Source organism: Clinocottus analis, unplaced genomic scaffold (assembly GCF_023055335.1).
Source record: "Clinocottus analis isolate CAN_PGR_092001 unplaced genomic scaffold, fCliAna1.0.p SCAF_7, whole genome shotgun sequence".
Classification (NCBI taxonomy): Eukaryota; Metazoa; Chordata; class Actinopteri; order Perciformes; family Cottidae; genus Clinocottus; species Clinocottus analis.
The window spans coordinates 6,862,802-6,872,756 of NW_027176229.1; positions in this window are offsets into that span (position 1 = coordinate 6,862,802).

Genomic DNA, 9,955 nt, shown 5'->3' on the forward strand with positions numbered 1-9,955 from the left:
TAACCTCTTGTCAGTTGAGCCTAATAAGTTGTACCGCTGCAACATTAACCTGATACATTTAAACAGGTTAAAGCCTTTTATTTATCGCCAGTATGCCAAAAACAGTCCGGCCCCAGTGAGACTCCATCGCATCGATTAGTTTAGCCGTGAGGTTGTCAGCTGTGTGTCTGCCCGGCAAAGTCTTTCGACGTGTCTGGCAATGAATTGCAAGCCAAGCGTAACTTTAGCCGGTGTCCGATGGAGAACGAGAGTGTGTGTGTGTGTGTGCGTGTATGCGTGCGTGCGTGTATGTGTGTGTGTGACGAGGAGTGGGAAGTCAGCAGAAACATTACAGCTGTGAATGTAGCAGTGCAGTGTGTGTCCAGTTTATCTGACAGTGAATACAATGTAAACCTCTAATGAACAGCGAGGAGACCTGAGCTAAGTTCCTGTGTCTCGCTTGTCTGCTGGCTGCTGATTAAAGTGAGGCCCCGAAGTGAAGTGCTGCTGCAGGTTAAACGGTGTAATCATCCTCATCCCGAGTGCCAACTAGGCTCCGTTGTGTCGGGGGAAACACAACGTTGAATATTGAACCGTCGACAACAGCCTTCTGTTGTATGTTTGTTCGTCAGAAAGTGAGCAACGCCGGATGAAATTAAAACAAGTTAGTGTCAGAACTGTAATGGTGTTATTAAGTTCTGGTGTAGATACTCGGGATCGGCAAGTATTATAAGTACTTGTACTTGAACAGTGGTGTCTGTGCATCCCTTTCTCTGATTATGGAGCATCCAATTCAAAAAGAGAACACATTTCTGGATGTACACCTTCTGGTAGTCAAAAACCTAATTGAACAAATGGATCATATTTACAAGAGACACATCAGACCTTCAATCTGTGATAACCCAATTCCACACCATTTGTTGTATGGCCAATGAAACAACAGCTCTTTAATTTACTTATGCTTCAACTCTAATACATTTAAGTAAAAATGTATATAAAAGCAGTTCTTTTGGGCGTTTAGGACTTCTCCCCGATCAGTTAAAAATAGGCCTAATTCCATCTTTCCACATTAAGGCTTCACTGGCACGCTGTGTCCCTTGGTGGGCTCCCAGGGAATGGATGGTACATTCAGCTATTTTGACCTCAGTCTCATTCACAAACACACACTTCATCCCTGTGAGAACTAGACAAACTTGCAGTCATATTTTGCACACTTTCAAACGTGTACATACTCTCCATTGCTCTCTCAGCCACACAGATGGCTAAGCTGAAAACTCACAACTTAGTGTTAAGTATTTCCATCTTTGGCACTTTATATTCACCTTTCTGTCTCTCCATTTCTCTTACTGCTTCTCACACACACACACACACACACACACACACACACACACACACACACACACACACACACACACACACACACACACACACACACACACACACACTCTTGGCATGCATAGCAGCAGTCATTTTTCTTGTTAATGTAGCGTGTCGAATTTGCAGGGTGGCGGCGTGCAAATGAAAGGTTGCACGTCTCACTCGCTTGGCAATATGTATTTGATAAGAGCTGTAAATCAACTCGTGTAGCGGTGCAGAGCCTGCAGGGACAGACAAAACACATGTTAATGGAAAGCAGCTCTAAATTGGAGTGGAATACTGTACGTTCATGAGCAGCTGAGACGGAGAAAGAGAGACGCCGTGTGAGAGAGGAACAGAGACGTTTATAGACACGGAGGGTCAGAGGGAGGGAAAGACGGCATGAGCGAAAAAGAAGAAGAAGAAGAAGAAGAAGCAAACCAGAGAGAGGTTGGGACAGTGAACTGAAGATAACAACACTCAAAGTGTAATTAAACCTTTAGGAGTAAAAAGCCAATACACCTGTTCAACAAGCATAAATGGGTTGTAAACGTGGAGAAAAGCAAGGTTTAATTCCCCCGATCTCTTTACAAAAGCTAAGCAAGAGAGTTTGTCTATAGCCAATTATTACAGAGGAGCTCTGTAAAGCTGAGTTTAAATAGTGACTTTGATGTTGTAAAGATTACTGTTGTGGTTCAAGGTTTGTATGACAAACATTACAATGAGGTTGCTGGTCGATACCCTTAAAAAGTAATGGGTTCTTTTGAGTTTTGAGTATCTGCCCCAGTCTAATACATATGTCAACGTATGCTTTGAATAGTTCTGTATTGCATTAAAAAAAGCTGTTCCAATGTTGTTGTTTTTTTTTTGTGTTTTTTGTGTTAACAATCGATTTTAAAAAAAGTGACGCTCGGCCTGAAAAGGAAAAATGAATGGACTGGAAAGACGGATGTAGAGGTTTGGTAATTTCTCACGTATAAGATGCATGGGGATGGACGTGAACTGCATCGATGCAGTGATGATGATCCAGAGTTCGGTTTCACTTCAGCTCAGAGTATTATGCTGTTTTCTCTCTCTCTCTGTAAGTTATCCAACGTGCAAAATATTCAATAATTTCTCTCTTTGGAGTTTTTTCTTTATCTTTATATGAGAACATTAGAACAATGTCGTCCTCATAAGGGTAGTAAAACAAGTGCACATATACAAATACACAACACATGAACTCGGACACATTTTAACATTATCAAAATGGTATGTGATAGAGGAAAATGGGGGTTATTTGGAGAAATGGCCTGAGAGGCTCTCTGTGACCCTTATTACTCGTAAAGAGTAATGTGGGTCTAGATTTGGACGACAGCTCTTGATTTTCCTCATGAGTCTGGCTTTTCTCAACAGCTGCATTCTCGCTGGGGCGTAAAATACCTTTCAGCGCAGCATCCTCGTGGCTCTTTGTGTTTACGAGTCACACGAGCTGCCTCATGTCATGTTCCTAAAACTGAGCAGAATGTGGACATTATGAAGACATAAATCAAAACAGTGAGTCATTTAATGTTGACCATTTCAGAGATGTAAACATAAACATTGCAAATGTGTTTATTTAGTGCTTTTGAATAGGAAATACAATAAACAGTGTGATGGTTGATTATATATTGATTTCAAAGAGGCTTCATTACAACAAGATAGTACACAACAATACATATTGTGAGTTTAGTTTAGTTTATTTACTGGATCCATATTAGCTGACAGCTTAGTGGCCACTAGTCCACCTGGGATCCACAGAAAGGATTAAGTATAATCCATACAAAAACGTACAAAACATAACGTGAAACAGTTAAAAATAAATAAAAATAGTACAGTTAGATACACAGTGCAGTCGAGGGCTTTATGATGCAGTTCAACCATAATTTATACTAAGAAAAACAAAAAAATTAAAATGGTAAAATGGTTAATATTCTGAGGTGCGCCTTTAATTATTTTTTAAATGACAGATATTTCCTGTATGAGTTAATTGAGGTAGTTAATTCCAAGCAGTAATACGTACCAAAAACAACTGCTGGTTTGAGGAGGTTTGTTCTTGGGGTTGGAGGTATCAAGTGACCTGAGCTGGCGCACCTTGTGTGATGGTTATGTCTGTTGAATGTATTTTGTAACTGATTAAAGAAATATTCAGGTGTCTGATTAAATACTACTTTGAGTGACACAAATGACACAAGCTGACAGGAAGTAAATGACGCACCTCCCTCGAAACTGTCGAATTCAGCACATCTTTCTAATAACTGTCTATTTTTGTTTCCGCTTGTCGGTAAATTGTTGATGCAACTGAAATAATTTAGGTCTTGCAACGTAAAACAAGAGGCATTTCAGAGTGTTTTTCCCGTGTCATTTAGAATTAAACTGAATTGTACTGACTAGTTTTTCTTAATTGACACAACCCAATTCAAGGCTACAGTTTGAACATTAAGTGTTCATGTTTCTATCGGTGTAGGCGCATCTGCACATGCATCGTCTAGCAGGTTTTTCCTACTTTCCAATTAAACCATTAGACCATGGGGGCAATTTTCAAAAGTTTCCTTTTTTATTTAAAATCCAGCCTTTACTTTACTTGAAATAAGAGAAGATAATGTATGTATTATGTATACTTATTCCAGTTAAATTGGAAATCCGTAGTAATAAATATTGTTTTGATGTTAATTCACTGAACTTTATTTATTTGATAGTCAGTTGTTGATTACATACAGACATTAATACAACTGTTGGCTACTTCAATAGACATGGCACAACATCACATAGCACACATTTGACATTAGTGTGATGTTCTGGACCTTTGCATGAGGAAATTCTCTCAAACTGCACCTCGCTGAATTTTACTTGAATACCTGTGCATTAGACCAGCAAAAATCCACCATCACCTCCAGTTTGTACCCTTGATTAAAAAAAAAAGTGAGCGATATAGCTAGTTAGCTAGAATGGATAGCACAGGTAAACGGCAAGTCAATGGGATTTCCTGGAGGAAAAGAAAGAAAGGAAATACACTGCGACTTGTTTCCTTGTAGCAGAAGACACCGCTGTAGAGGAACAGCCATTCAGAGAGTGACAGGAGGGCGGGTAGCTCCCATGGGAGCAGCAGGGGAGACAGCCTCCCCCGAGGGAGGGACAGCAGGTGAGTGTGACAGCAGAGAGGGGTTTGTAGGTCAAAGTCATTTCAGTCGTAAGTGGTGTCTGTGAGGTGTATTTACTTCATTTATACAATCTAGGAGCAGGCAAACACTGGATATTAGGGAGTTGTGAAAGGCTGCAATTGCCTCAGTTTAAACACCCCTTTTCAACATGGCCTCCCTGATCTGATGTTAAGAACATCAAATGAAAACTTTAAAAAAAATAAAGTGAAAAAGTCAAATATTTTCTAATTTATTAATAATTGACCTCACTTTAATTCATAATTTAGGGTAATATGGATGTAAAACAAGTGTGATTTTGTCAATTTGGTGAAAATGTCAAAATTGACAAAAACATCCCTGAAAACCATTATGAATACAATCATTGCAGTGGCGAGCACACCCTAATGGATAGTTATTCTACTGTTTAGAGGAGCTTTGTTGTGCTTGCAGGCAGCTCCGGCCTCCTGTGGAAAACAGTCTCACAATGAGAGTGTGTTTTGGAGGTTCAGGCCGTCCATTACAGAAAGGATTATCTGGAGCACCATATCAATACTGAGCACCGACAAAGCATTAAATGATATCAATCAATTGCGTCAGGTAATTTCTGAGCCTTACTTGCATCAATCATCCATTCAAGGAACAATCCCAAAGCTTTCAGATGTGGTGTGTTCAGCGAAGCTGGAATTAGTTTTCGCTTCTTATTTAATTTTGTCATGAATGCCTCTCAGCCTGTCATCATTATCAAGAATGAGCTGTAATTGAGGGTTTTTATTTCCTGTGTTGGTTGGTCAAAAATGATAGTCGTAATTATTTCTCGTCAAAAAACCTCTAATAGATCAAAACAGAGCATCCAAGCCATCAGATTTGATTATGAAAGCAAAGATTTTCCCAGCAACATCTGCTATGACCACATATTTGAGAAAAACAGACTTTCCTTATTTTTTTTGGTTAATGGAAGCTCAAAAGGCTAGAATAATATCATCAAGGACTTTCTCTGGCTTCATCACGAACGCCTTTAAATCGAGAATGCCATTTTCCGAATTTACCCAATTAGACCTTAAGTTTGCCAGTAGGGATAGAGGACAGTTGATCATTGTCCTCACCCTTCTTTTATTAAAAAACAAAACAAAAAAACATCAACACTAATACCCACTTTTACTTTGTTTTTTTGACGGCTCAAATATGTGCTTGAGACAAGCTTGTGTTTTGACACCTTGACCTGCGTTAAAACTCCATTTTGATTACCGTGCTCTATTTTCTCCACGTCATCACCAATCGTATCAATAAAAGGTATGCGTTATCGTTAAATTGTAATATAGAACAATAGTTTTTACGAGCACAAAGTTCTTCAGAACCTACCAGAGTCAAAATCCCTAACAGCGTAGCAAAACTAAACTAAAAAATAGCAATCGTCTGAAGAGACAAAGCGACAAAGAAGCAGGCGCATATTGGAGTCGTGGAGTCCAGAACAGCGTAGTTTGATACGATGACGCTGGAGGACCACATCGAAAACAGCTGCAGTGAGAACAGTGATCCAGTTCATCCTAAGCAGCTGCTGTCAGAACAGTACACAGCAGTTACACACTTCTACAATAAACATGTGCCTCAGAAAATGTCCCCTTTTGTCACATCATGCACTATAATATAATTGTGACAGGACCCGATGCCCTGATGGTGACTCTCCTATCTGTTAAGCTGTAACCTGAAGCACCATCCAAGGAAAATGAAACCACATGATGTCCTCAATATGGAAAGGGAAGAAATCATGTTCTTCTTCATTTTGTGTACATGAATAAATTATAAAGAAAATGTATTCCAGAACATTTGTATAACCTGAGAAAATGTGTGTGAACATAAAGATGGCAGGTGTGTCAATGCTTGTGTGGGAGTCAATATCCTCTGTAGTCGCTTATTATTCTGTCCTGTCCAGCTGAGTCCTTTTTGAAGACATTTTTGTATTCATCGTCCGCCCCCACAGAGCACTCGAGCAAAGGGAAGGCTGTTGATATGATATAAAAAGACATGGATTTAGTCACGCTAATTGATCAGCTGACGATTGAAACCGGACGGGTTTTTTTTTTCAGAGGATCTCTGATTACTGACATTTCCGCTTCACATTTTCAGACATTTTTATGTCGGCACACACAGTGTTACAGACACAAAGACACACACACACACAGCATGTTGTGAGAGAGGAAGTTCTTTAGCGTGAGTAAAGAAGACATAAAGCTGGCGAATTGTCACAAATGCAAATCCAAACTAAGCCGCGGAGAAACAACTAACTTCATCAATATCATTGACTTCGTTCGCTCCCTCACTGCTCAGAGAGATCACATGACCGGCTGCAGACACACAGCCGTCTCTCCCTGGTATTGGGTTGCATTATATATTCAATATGAAACTGATATTAAAGAGGGAATTATGACCTGTTTAACTTCCCAACACTAGCTCAAAGCAGCTTATGATACATGATTAAAATTACTGATGCAAAGAGATTTTTTTTTAAAATCAAATCCAACTTTTAAATAAAAAAGCCAATCATGTGAATCCTATTCATTTAAATTGTGTCTTTATATGCAAATAAGCATGAACGATGACAACATTGTAAAAAGATAACTTTTTTGACAGTTAAAAATACGTTTTGGGGAGCAGATTTAAAAAGTTAGTCGAGAGCCTTTGTGTCAGTGAGAACGTTTATTTTTTGGTTATCGTTGGTTGGGGCTTCTTTAATTTAGCAATACAATGTGGCAAAAGCTTCTTGTCTCCCTCCGCTCCTTTTCCCAGCAGGGTATTACCGTTTCCTGTGTTGGATGCTCTTCACTGTGGCTCTGTAGATTATATGATGATATCCTCTTTAGCCTCAAACCCCCCCGTGCCTATTATCGGACAAAAAAAATTAGAAACAATTTGTTTTACCGTTTCCTTAATTATCTCTGGAACCACACCGTCGTTTACCTTAATTTAAACGTGCTACAATACTGCAACTCTCGTGAGAAGAGACATCCGATGTAAAATATAATTAAAGTAACCATTAACTTTATGTACTTACGTAAACTCCGCCGACTATATGGTAGCTCTGCGCGGCGGCTATAAAGTTTCATCAAATCCGTAATAAGTCTCCTTTACGACATCTCCTTTTTCTCCTTATAAACACCGTATTTGTCGGATGGCTTCCTGTTTTATTTTGTCGTCAGTGTCTCTTGTGTTCTCTGTGTCCCTGCACTTCCTGCCCTTCCCTCTGATTGTTTATTCCCTTCACCTGTGCTTGTTTCAGACTCCGCCCTCCTTGTGTGCTTTCCATCTGTGTAATTGTGAAGCCCCGCCCTGATTGTTTCCACCTGCGTCTCGTTGCCTGTCTTCTCTTGTGTATTTAGTCTGTGTTGTCCCCGTGTCGTTGTAGGATTGTCATTTTCTCGTCCGTGTCGCATCCCTGCATGTTTCATAGTTATGATCAAAATATGTCATAAAAGCTTTTTGTTTTTTTTAATAAATTCTGAAAAAAAAGTCATATAAAATAACACAAGTATTACAACTCATATGTTCACAGGACAACTTGAACTTGGGGAAAAGAGGTATTTGGTTGCCAACTGTGTTCTTCGCTTCACCCATTTCCACCTGTAGTGCAGCCGTTGGAGTTATTTTAACAGCACCAGAACATATTCTCATTGCCTGATATTGGATATTATCTATTTTTAGAGATGATCTTGCTGCTGACCCATACACACCCATAATCTAATATCGATGGAATAAATCCCCTCCATATGGCTTTCAAAGCAGTTCTATCTGCCCCCATTCCCACCAACACCTCATTAGATTCAGCACTATCTTACATTCATCCTCTACTTTTTTTAATATGTACAGCCCATGTGACCCTTTCCTCAAACCACAAACCCAAAAATGTAAAGTGTTTTACTCAATTCAATTTGTGATTTATATAGTTTTAGTTGTACATCCCTACCAATGTGTTTCCTTGTTTTTGTCTTATCTGCTGATAATGTAAAACCCAATTTATATGACCACTCTTCTACTTACAGATGGCTCTCTGCCATTTTCTTTACTTTGAATTCCACATTTCTTCCCCTCTTGACACATCATCTGCAAATAGTGACAATCCTATCATATTTTCTATTTCACTGAACACATCATTCATCATTATGGAGAACAGTAAAGCCGACTGACTATAACTCCTTGAGGTGTTCCTTTTCTGATACCAAACTCTTGATGTTCATGCAATAATACCATTTTTCACCAGAGGAGGTGCTGTTTTACTCGTTTGAGGAAATTGATAAAGCACATTACTAAATCTGACCTTTTCGCCAAAAACCGTCTGCACCATGGTACATTATTCTAACTCGTGCAGACATCTCTTTCATCATTTATTGGCACTCTGAATGAATACAGGTTAAAGTGGATGCAGAAGTGAGCCATCTGATCATTTGCCAAAAAACATGTACATGGTGTGTATCATTATATGAATACAATTTTAAACTGAAACACCAGCTCAAGGTTGGATTAAACATTAAATCACTCAACTTTGTTGGTATCTTAATCATGCATTTTGGGATATTATTAATTTATTAACCATTTTATCTGACCAAGAATCATACAGGCTCACTCAACATTGACAAATATACTGTTTTTATACATCTACAGAGGTTGTGTTTCTGTGTCAAAACCCAATTGTCCCATATTTCCTCACCAACAGCACAAGCTTTTCATGTGCCTCTGCATTTTATACACATGCTGTACTGTGAATGAATGCCACATCCCCTCAGTCAAGCCACATTTGACAACAGCAATTCATGTCTAAGTATTTAGACATGGTTTATCATGTATTTGTATAGGCATTAGTTCTATTAATGACGGGGTATTGACCTTCCCACCACTGGGACGCTGGGCCTCAGGGGATGGAGCCACTTAAGATGAAATGTGAACTTTATCGTGAAATCTCAAGTCATATTCACTTAATGTCATGCTGTAGCTAAAAAGGATTATCTTAAACAACTTTTCTTGTTAATGCATCTCCATCACCATGACTCCCATTGAGCTTCCACGCGGCAACTCACAGAAACCTGCCGATTAGAGTGCTGAGAAAATTAGCCGGGGATCTCAAAGGACTAGAGGCCCTCAGAGGTAATCAGTAAATTAAAATAAATGTGACCATTCAACCCATGTGGGCTTGAATAGTCAGAAAGGATTCCGTCCGTCAGCGTGAACTCTTTCAGCCTAATAGCTATAAACTCAATTATATTAATTTCCTATCCTGCATGTTTCAGATGCAGGTGAAGAGTAATTGCTGTGCCTGGTTGCCTTGACTCCTTGATGCCTTGAGGGCCTCGACACCGGTTTAAGTTGGACACGATTCAGCACCAGCACCATTGTTCTACGCCAGACAGCGCTGATTGGTTCAGGTCAGGCCTGACTCATCTCAAACAAGGACAAAAGATGCCACCGTGGAACGT